The 9,305-nt window shown below is 36.5% G+C and overlaps 1 protein-coding gene across 1 annotated transcript in view; it reads right to left on the reverse strand.

Moving 5' to 3' along the window:
• The window catches only part of LOC134742983 (T-related protein), a 42,144-nt gene extending 33,440 nt beyond the window's left edge, over positions 1 to 8,704 (reverse strand). Inside the window, exon 1 of the mRNA XM_063676238.1 lies at positions 8,570 to 8,704. The gene's annotated coding sequence lies outside the window, so the exon portion shown is untranslated. The remainder of the gene's footprint in view (positions 1 to 8,569) is intronic.
• Between the last annotated feature and the right edge of the window lie 601 nt (positions 8,705 to 9,305).

The raw sequence follows: 9,305 nt of genomic DNA on the forward strand, positions 1-9,305 counted from the left end.
GTCTGAGAGGTTTGGCCTCTTTGTAAATCCGTCAAAGTGCCAGGCTATCGTTATAGGTAGTTCCAGACAGCTTGCAAAACTAGACTTGGACGCACTTGCACCTGTAAGCTTTAACGGCTCCCCAATAAGATTTAGTCAGAGCGTTAAAGACTTGGGTGTTCTTTTTGACAATACCCTGAGTTGGAGGGCACAGGTTACTGAAATCAGCCGTAAGGTCATGGGCTCACTTCATTCTCTCAACAAACTGAAACACTTTTTACCGATCAAAACTAAAGTTGCATTAATGAACACCCTTATACTGCCCATTATTGATTATGGTGATGTTTGTTATCCGGACTTAAACGAAGAGCTTCTCGACAAATTGGATCGCCTGATGAATAACTGCATTCGCTTCATTTTTTGCCTCCGCAAATATGATCACATTTCTTCCTTTCGCTCTCAGCTTGGCTGGCTTCCAATTCGACAACGTCGCAATATTCGCTTGCTTTCCACTCTCTTTTCTGTGCTTAACGATCCACACTCTCCTGAGTACCTCAAATCCTTATTTCAATACTACGGCATTTCTCGCGACCGCCAACTTCGCTCTTCTGGCAATATGTCTCTGTCCATCCCTTTTCACCGAACCGGGTTCATGTCGTATTCGTTCACTGTGCAGGTGGCGCGCCTTTGGAACGGACTTCCTTTTAACATAAAAAATGCGCCAAATAAGTTCGCGTTCAAAAAATCCTTACGTGCTTTCTATGCTAGCGGAAAGAAAGTTTCTTAGTGTATTTTTATTAGTTTCATAATGAGTCTCGTCGTTATTTATATATATATTATATATGTATATTATATTTGTATATATATGTGATTATATGTTATTTTTATTTTATTTTTGCTGTTGTATTTGTAGCACCGCCCACAATTTCTCTGCTTAGCCTTAAGGTTGACTGGTAGAGAATGCCTTATGGCATTAAGTCCGCCTTTTGTACTGTAAGGTTTTCTTTTGTGCAATAAAGATTAAATAAATAAATAAATAAATAAATAAGTGCATGTTGCAAGTTGATTCACATATTATACAGTTTTTAACCTGTTGTTTATTAAAATAAAACTGCAAAGAAAATACTTTACAATATTATAGCTCTTACCAGATATCGCGGCGATTGTTACATAGTATGTATAGTTCTTACGGCTAACTCTTTGTCTATTGTAAGTAAAACCGCACGTGCTACTACCTGCAAAAAAGGTTCGGTCATTGGCATATAATTCTAATAGGGTATTTGACTACTTGTCAAATCAGGTTCTTTTTTCGAACTGTCAAAACGATTTTGCTACTATGGAATGTATATGAAACACTAGCATGTGACGTCACAATCAAATTACCTACTCTTTGTAGTTTTATACGGGCTTTAAAATAGAAATTGTGTCTAATAATAACTGCTGTCTACGTTTCTCCATTAATCTTCTGGTGCTTTATTTCATGCATGGTGTAAAATAATTAATTTTAAATACAGTAAAATACGCTATTGGCTTATCAATATTCGGGAATCTAAAATATTAAACACGAACTTTCATTGGGCATATAATAATATAATTTGGCTGTGTATTAATATTTTAGCGCCAATAATTTATATGAACCTCAAATATATAGCCGTTTTCTTTTTAAAATGTGGTCTCCTCCTCCTCCTTGCATCGGTTTCCTCATCACTGAGGGTCGTGGTCACTTCTAGGTAACTTCTAGCTTCTCTTGGACAATTTGCCGCCACTTCTTTCTGTCTGTCGCCGAGTGTAGGGCATCGTGGAGCGTTACATCAAGGGCTGAGCGAATTTGGTCTGTCCACCGCATTGGGCTCCTGCGTCTCGGCTTATCGCCTTCGATTTTACCAGTGATTACCAGCTTTTCCTGGTTATCACTGTCTTTCCTGGCACTGTGGCCAAAATTCATAAAAATACAACTCATATTGATTAATTTAAGGCACCGTTTTTGTTGCCAATTTATTAATTTTAGTACCCATGGCCAAAATGGTTACTGAGTGGGACCCACGGAACACCATAGACGGTGCAGGCCGGGGTTCAGACAGACCGAAAAGGAGATGGTGGGACAACTTGGACGCATTCTACCCCAAATGGTGGGAAAATGCTGATGACAGGGTCGAATGGAAAAAACGAGGGGAGACCTTTGCCCAGCAGTGGGACACCAAAGTAGGCTAATAAAAAATAAAAAAAGTAGCCATTTCTATTTTTTTAAACTACCCAAATTCGATTAATTAGTTGACCGGTTAAATACGTGCCAATTACAATGGAAAACTATTAATTACGTCCCACGTTTAGGGGGAGGGGGTCTAGAAAATGTGACATGTTGTGACACGGGGGAGAGGAGTAACAAACTTTGTGACGTCACTTTAACTTCACTTGTAGTCGAAAATTGTTTTCATTGTTTGTATTCGCGATACAAGTAAATAAGCTAGTTTTTGAAACGATATATCGTATCGGTTTCGTGTCATAAAATTTCTAATATTCCTATTATTTTAAATATTTTTATTAAAATAACTATATTTCATTCAATTTGCTAATTTCGTTGAAAACAAAATTGTCAAATATGTGAAGTCACACGAGGGGGAACGGGATTTCCAAATGTGAAATCACTAAATTCGTGTGATATAATTTATGGATGACCCCCTAGGCCAACGCTCAAAAACCAGTGTAAGTGCACTCTCCGATATATATACATTTTATATCCGATATATATACATTTACGCGCCTTTGTTACGCATCTCGTTGACATAATATATTTTAGACTGGTTCTGTAGCGTTCGACTCGCCGAAACTCAGTAACCGTAGAGGGACCCCACACAGCCTCGCAATTTTTCCATAGTTCATTTTGAATCTTATTGCAAGTTCCATAGAAATTGTAATTCAATAACCGGTTAAATTGACCGAACCGTTTTTTATTGAGTGGGTAGCACGTGCGGTTTTACTTACAATAGACAATGAGTTAGCTGCAAGGGTCAGCTTGAAAATTAACGACTATACATAGTATAGCCGTATAGTATCCGCAGTCAAAGTTAGCGATTCTTTTTTTGCAGGTAGTAGCACGTGCGGTTTTACTTACAATAGACAAAGAGTTAACCGAAAGGGCCAGTCTGAAAACTAACGACTATAATAAAATCATATTTTAACCACACTTAATACATAGTTACGGTATACGGCAAATACGGGTATTTTAGGTAAATATTTGGTGGGTTTTTACTAACTACCCATCTAGTTGCGGTCAACTGCTGCTTAGAAAGCGTCGTTCCACGCTGGGTTCCACTCTCCCATTAAAATAAGTGACTGAGGACTGAAATAGAATCCACAGGTCCGCCTTTTAGAATCCTAAATCCCCGTACACGCTAAATTACGTGTTTACGCGGCACTTACGTCCTTTTATGAAGAGTTTTTTAATGAAAACTCAAAAATGACCCGACCGATCATATTTAAAGTATTTTTTTCTCAAAGTGTTTTCTATGGTCTATTTTCCAGATATTTTTTCATATTTTATTTAACTTTGTTCCAAAAGTTATAGAGGGATGAACATTATTTTGGCCTTTGGAAACGGTTTTGTCCCAAAAGTATTAAATTTGTCGAAAAAAGTGCATAATAACATTGAAGTTATTTTTAAAGACCAATTTAATGATGTGCCACACGTTGGTGGTTTCAGATTTTTTTATTGTGACACTTAGTTACATGTATGGAACGCCCCTCTTAAAATATATTTTTTACTAATTGGACTACTAAATCCAGTACAAAATACACCTTTATTTCAGATTTCTATACCCTGTCAGCAGTGTCAGCACTCTAAATAGTTTATACCCACCAAATTGGGTATAAACGAGTAAATACGGGTAAATTGAGTAAATACTGAGTATTTACTCGGTATTTACTCTTGAGTATTTACTCACTACCCATCTCTAAGTCAAAAATTAATCTCCATCGATCTGATCATGTATCCCGGATACATGATCAGATCGATGGAGATTAATTTTTGTTTCGTAGGTATCTAAGTATCTATCACTAAAGTGTCCATGTTGCGAGGCATCTCGAAAACAAGTCGAATTCACCTCTAGTATTTTATTTAATGGTCTTGCGTCATCGTTTCTTCAAACTTGAATTTTCATTATCACTTGACATGTATACAACCATCAACCTTGATATGTTAGTCAAACAATAGGCTACATCAAACAACCGAAAGACATGATCAACAAGGTTTCGCTTTGATTGTGAATAAATATTTTTCTGCTACTGCTAGAGTTTTCCATTTCCTGCTCTTGGACGATTATGGATTCATGTACACAGTACGATGAGTACACCTGAGGCGGTTAATTGCTTAGGCCTTGCTTGGTATCCCGCTGTCGTCGTACGCCGACTTCTGAACTATATGGGAATACTGCTACAACATTTTTATAGTGGGAAACTGCGTAAGTACGAAGGCAACGCAAGACTCGGGCCTTACGTCTGTAGTTAGGCACATCTACCCTTATTGATATCTGGTTGTCGCCGACCGGTTCTTACTTACCTCATCAAATAAACTTCTTTAATATCATGAGCACATGTAGGTATAGCAATTTAGGTTTTGCTAGAGTGATTCATATAGGTAGCTACCTCAATGAAAGCTAATTTCCATATTTTTTTTAATTGACAGAAGGTATAAAATTAAATTTACATCAATTATTTTTTAGCAGCAACCTAAATACCAATAACGGTGAACAAAATTCCTTGTCAACATACCACTGTCACCACTCATCAATTTCGTTATTAAAATATTCAATGTAAATATTCAAATTCGGAAGCTGATAACCACAATCAAACTTTTTTGGGGGCTACATTTCAATTAAATTTTATTCCTCCAAGGTTGTCATAAAACTTTAAAGTTTGACGAGTAAAGCCCATTGAGGAACTCCGAATTGATATTAATTCAAATAACCCGGGTTAAAAAGTCAGGGTTTTATGTGGGCTGTAAAAGTTTATTGTGGGCTTTGTGGCGAGGCGGATGTGCCGATAGGGCTGCGGTGCGCCGACGGGCGCTTTGTGCCGCTCGTGCGCGCCCGCCACATAGACTCTTGCGCATACGCAAAAAGCACTATTCCGACTTATACACGTTTATTTTTTTTCTTCTGGATATTGACAGCTCACCCATCCTCAGAGATGATTCGTGTCACTTACAGAGCTTCAGGTAAACTAATATACGACAGTTCAGTGTAATCTCTGCACGGTTTCAATTAGAAATTCTATTCATTGCAAACTCCACAAGTATATTCACTAGGAAGACTGAGATAACTGAAGAAAATCGCATACGAGTATTTCATGTGAAAAGCCAGTGGCTGGTATCTTACGAATTACGAATTACACTGATAATGATAAAGCTCGAAACTGAATGTCTTTATCTTTAGACATATTGCCGAAGACCAAGAAGATCTAAATGATAGACAGATCGGTCTTATTGCTAAAGAGCTATTTTAAACAAAATTTTGATGGAATGGAGAAGGAAAACATCACCTGGGTATATAGAATTGGAAAAAAAAGGGAATTTGTGATTATGATGTTACGAATCTTGAGGTTACTCTTAAACTGATTTACCTGATTCGAGGCGTATTCTCGCTAAACGATAAGAATAACGGGCCTGTGCACACGCAAATAGCACCATCGCTATTACCACCCCATACACGTTTATTGCCTTTTTCTTCTGAATGCAGACAGCTCGCCCATCTGGACGAGCCTGGTGCTAAATCACAAGTTGTTACAATTTAATGACACACTGGTATTTAATTTACCACGCTATTGGCCATTTTAAATTCTTAATTAGTTAATAGTATAAACAATGCGCGCACATCTGACGTGGTTTATGACACGTAGGTATTAATTAGTTATTTGTTTATTGTTCGTAGGATATTAATCAAACTGGTCCAAACTTTGAATTGACGGCTTTACGCCTCGTTATTCTCATTAATTTAACGTGCCAAAAAGAAACAAATATTATAGGTACCTATTTAGGTACTATCTTTATAAAACATAAGAAACTCACTCTTAATTTTCATTTGATTACTTTGCGCTACATGTGAATAAAATGCAACTTTCTTATCAGTTTTTAAACAATCAAGAGAGCCTTTTGCCAGCTGGTGTGGTGAAAAAATATATACATTGTTAAATACTACTACTTACTTCATTACTTGTTGCGAACGCAACCTTTTATTGTATAATGCAGTAGCTAAACGCAGCCGTCGGGCTCGGTTACTATGCGGAGGCTTTTTTAAAAGCACCAATAGGAGCGCTCCACATAACTTGTATCGCGGCCAATTAGAGGCACCTAAAATTAAAAACTACCTTTTTACTATTCAAATTTAGCTTAATCAGTAATCACACTCGCATCAGCCTCCATACTATACCACCACTTCTACACCCTTTAACCGTTTTCGTCAACTGTACCTTGTAATGTAACCAGCACCTATTCAAGTTTATAAGTTTACGTTAAAGTTAAAACATTTTTATGACAAGTGTAAAACAACACTGCTTACAAATAATTACAGTAATTGTTACTCGTAATTATCAGTGACTACACTATTTATTGCACAAGCTGTATAATTGTAGTCATTGTAGAACCCGGTTCTAATATTGTATTATGTAAAACTATTAGGTATAATATGTGATTTGTTATTAATAGAGGTAGGTAGGCGAATAGGTACGCCGTACGCCGTTATTTGAGATATTCATAATCTTGAAAAAAAAAACAATAAGTGCCTCAGCATGTTAGATTTTTTTATAATTTAATTTTACTGTAAACTAAATAAAGTATGTACCAATGTAAAATACGAAAATTGATTTTGCTGATCTTTTTATACCCGCGATAAAAGCAATAAAACATAGGTACTGTATCAAAAATAAACGATGCTTGTACGATAGTCATTTTAAAATACATTTAGAATTTTTTTAAAGTTATTGTAACTCAATAAAATCTGCATGCAAGAAAAAAAATTAAGCGTTTCAAGAAATACTTATTCCATTTTTAAGTTCGCTTATTCGTAAGTTTGGTCAGATTCAGGGCGTAGTAGGTTCTTACCTACTGCATGATATCCGGATTTTCGGAAATTCGGACTGTGGTGCGTGACAACTAGGGTTTCTGATATCTCGACCCATTTTATTTCTCGAGTTTCGAGAATTCTCGAGCCCAAATTACGAAAAAACGTTTTGACGACAATGACACAAAAAAAAAAATAACATAGCATAGCATAGCATTGAAGTATTATAGTATCAATAATTAAAATATGACAAATTTTAATAACAAAGCTATGAATATACAAATAGGCTTAATCAATAATTTAATTTCCCCATATTTATACGTGCGTAAAGAGGTAGGTAGGTACTATTTATTAATATTGATTGAGATATTTTTTTATAATCGAAATCATTTAAATGTATCAGAAGCAAGACTTTTTGAAGTCATTTCTGTATTAAAAATAGGCCTTTAAGAATATTATAGCATTTAATCATCCCAAAGCCGGTTTCTTATTTTGGGTACGATGTTTCCAGTCAGCCTGAAAACACGCTTGTTTTCGGTTGTAGTGGGCTTTACTGTCAGCAGGGCATTTATTAGTCTCCCAAGATTGGTTGTTTGTTTCCTCGTAGACTCATATACGTTACATTCTAAATCCCGGGCGAAGTTGTTAGGCGAAAAGGCGTGCTTTGCTTCAGTTTGCATTGCAAGTTTAATTTTTTTCTCTTAAGGCAGAATTCTCGAGTTGTCTCGAGTTATGGAAATCTCGAGCAGAAACCCTAGTGACAACTGAATTGTTTTAAAATTAGCCCACAACCGCAATACGTGGTATAGGTAATTATAATGCAGTTTCAGTTTTTCATTATTTTTCCATCAATTTTTACAAGATGGCGGCGCATGCACTCTGTCCAAACGGGCAGTGCAGAGTATAGCTCTAAAGTGCGTTATATGTAACTTACCTACTTATATGTATCTTTACTTTACTATCTTTGGTAGTGTTAAAGGACCAGTCTAAAATAGGTACCTATGAGGATGTATTTTTATATGTACCTAAATTGTTATTAATTTGGCCAATTTAATAATGTTTTGAGAAAAAGATTTTTCTTGGTGTAATGACCCCAGGCTCATATAGTTTTTATTTAGTTTACAAATTGAAAGCTAGATGACGCTGTTGCGTGCAGTCAAATTCCTGAATCGCGCTATTAAGCATTTTCTTGGAAAAATGACCCAGCCCATAACGTTTTTTGTTTAGTTTACGATTGGATCGCTAGATGACGCTGTTCCGTGTGGTGAAAGTTCTGAATCGCGCTATTAAGATCTTTCTTGGGATAATGACTCCAGGCTCAAGGGGATTCAGTCGAAAGGAGACGGCATCACGTGTCCGCTTCTCTATCTCTAGGTATGTAGTCCCTACTTTCCTCCCTGGATATATTGACATTATGGACAATATTTTTACACAAAATGATGTATTAGGTATATAACCCACAGCTATAGGTAAAATTGGTTTTTCAATACAAACATCACTCTTATGAGAGTTGTGAACTTTAGTTTATTTTAGCTTACCTGCTTTCGCCGGTTAAATTCTCAATCCCGTCCACTTAAAAAACACATAAAAAGTCCGAACAAATAATTAGGTTTGTTTTATATTTTTCACAGAACACTTATTAAAGTACACTTCTCAAAATTCTTCTATCATAATTCACAAAAATCATTAGATCAAAGTTTTAGTTTTATTTATTTATTTATGACGTAAGAAATGAACGTAAATTTTATCACAAATCACGATCGATGGCAGCGTGTCAGCAGCATGACCAACTACCGCGAACTCGGGCGCACTGGCGTCATTAGCATATATACAAAATAACATACCCACTACCTTTAGAGCAAATCATACGAAAACCACTCATACGACTATAAACTTAAAATCTCGTATCCGTCGTCTCCATGTAATGACCACTACAGGTTGCGCAAGCAAATATCAACTTTATTAACTGAAGCTGATAGTTCATTATCAGTTTTACACTTGCGTTGGCGCAGGTCGGTTTGAAGCCCCGCCCCTAGCCTACCGATTGGCGGTGCGCAGGCGGCCTGGCGAGATGATCGTGCGCAGCATTGAGGCGGTACTCAAGTTAGAATTTTCAATTTTAATAAATTGTAGCAATGTCATTGGTTAATTTCGAAATTTCGCAGAAATTGGTGTCAATTTCTATCGCATGTTCATGCCACAATTTTTGTAGGTAATTGCGAAGAATACCTACGTTTGATGCTAACCCACCGGCACCTACCTAAATACATACTT

The sequence above is a fragment of the Cydia strobilella genome, chromosome 7, assembly GCF_947568885.1.
Source record: "Cydia strobilella chromosome 7, ilCydStro3.1, whole genome shotgun sequence".
Lineage (NCBI taxonomy): Eukaryota > Metazoa > Arthropoda > Insecta > Lepidoptera > Tortricidae > Cydia > Cydia strobilella.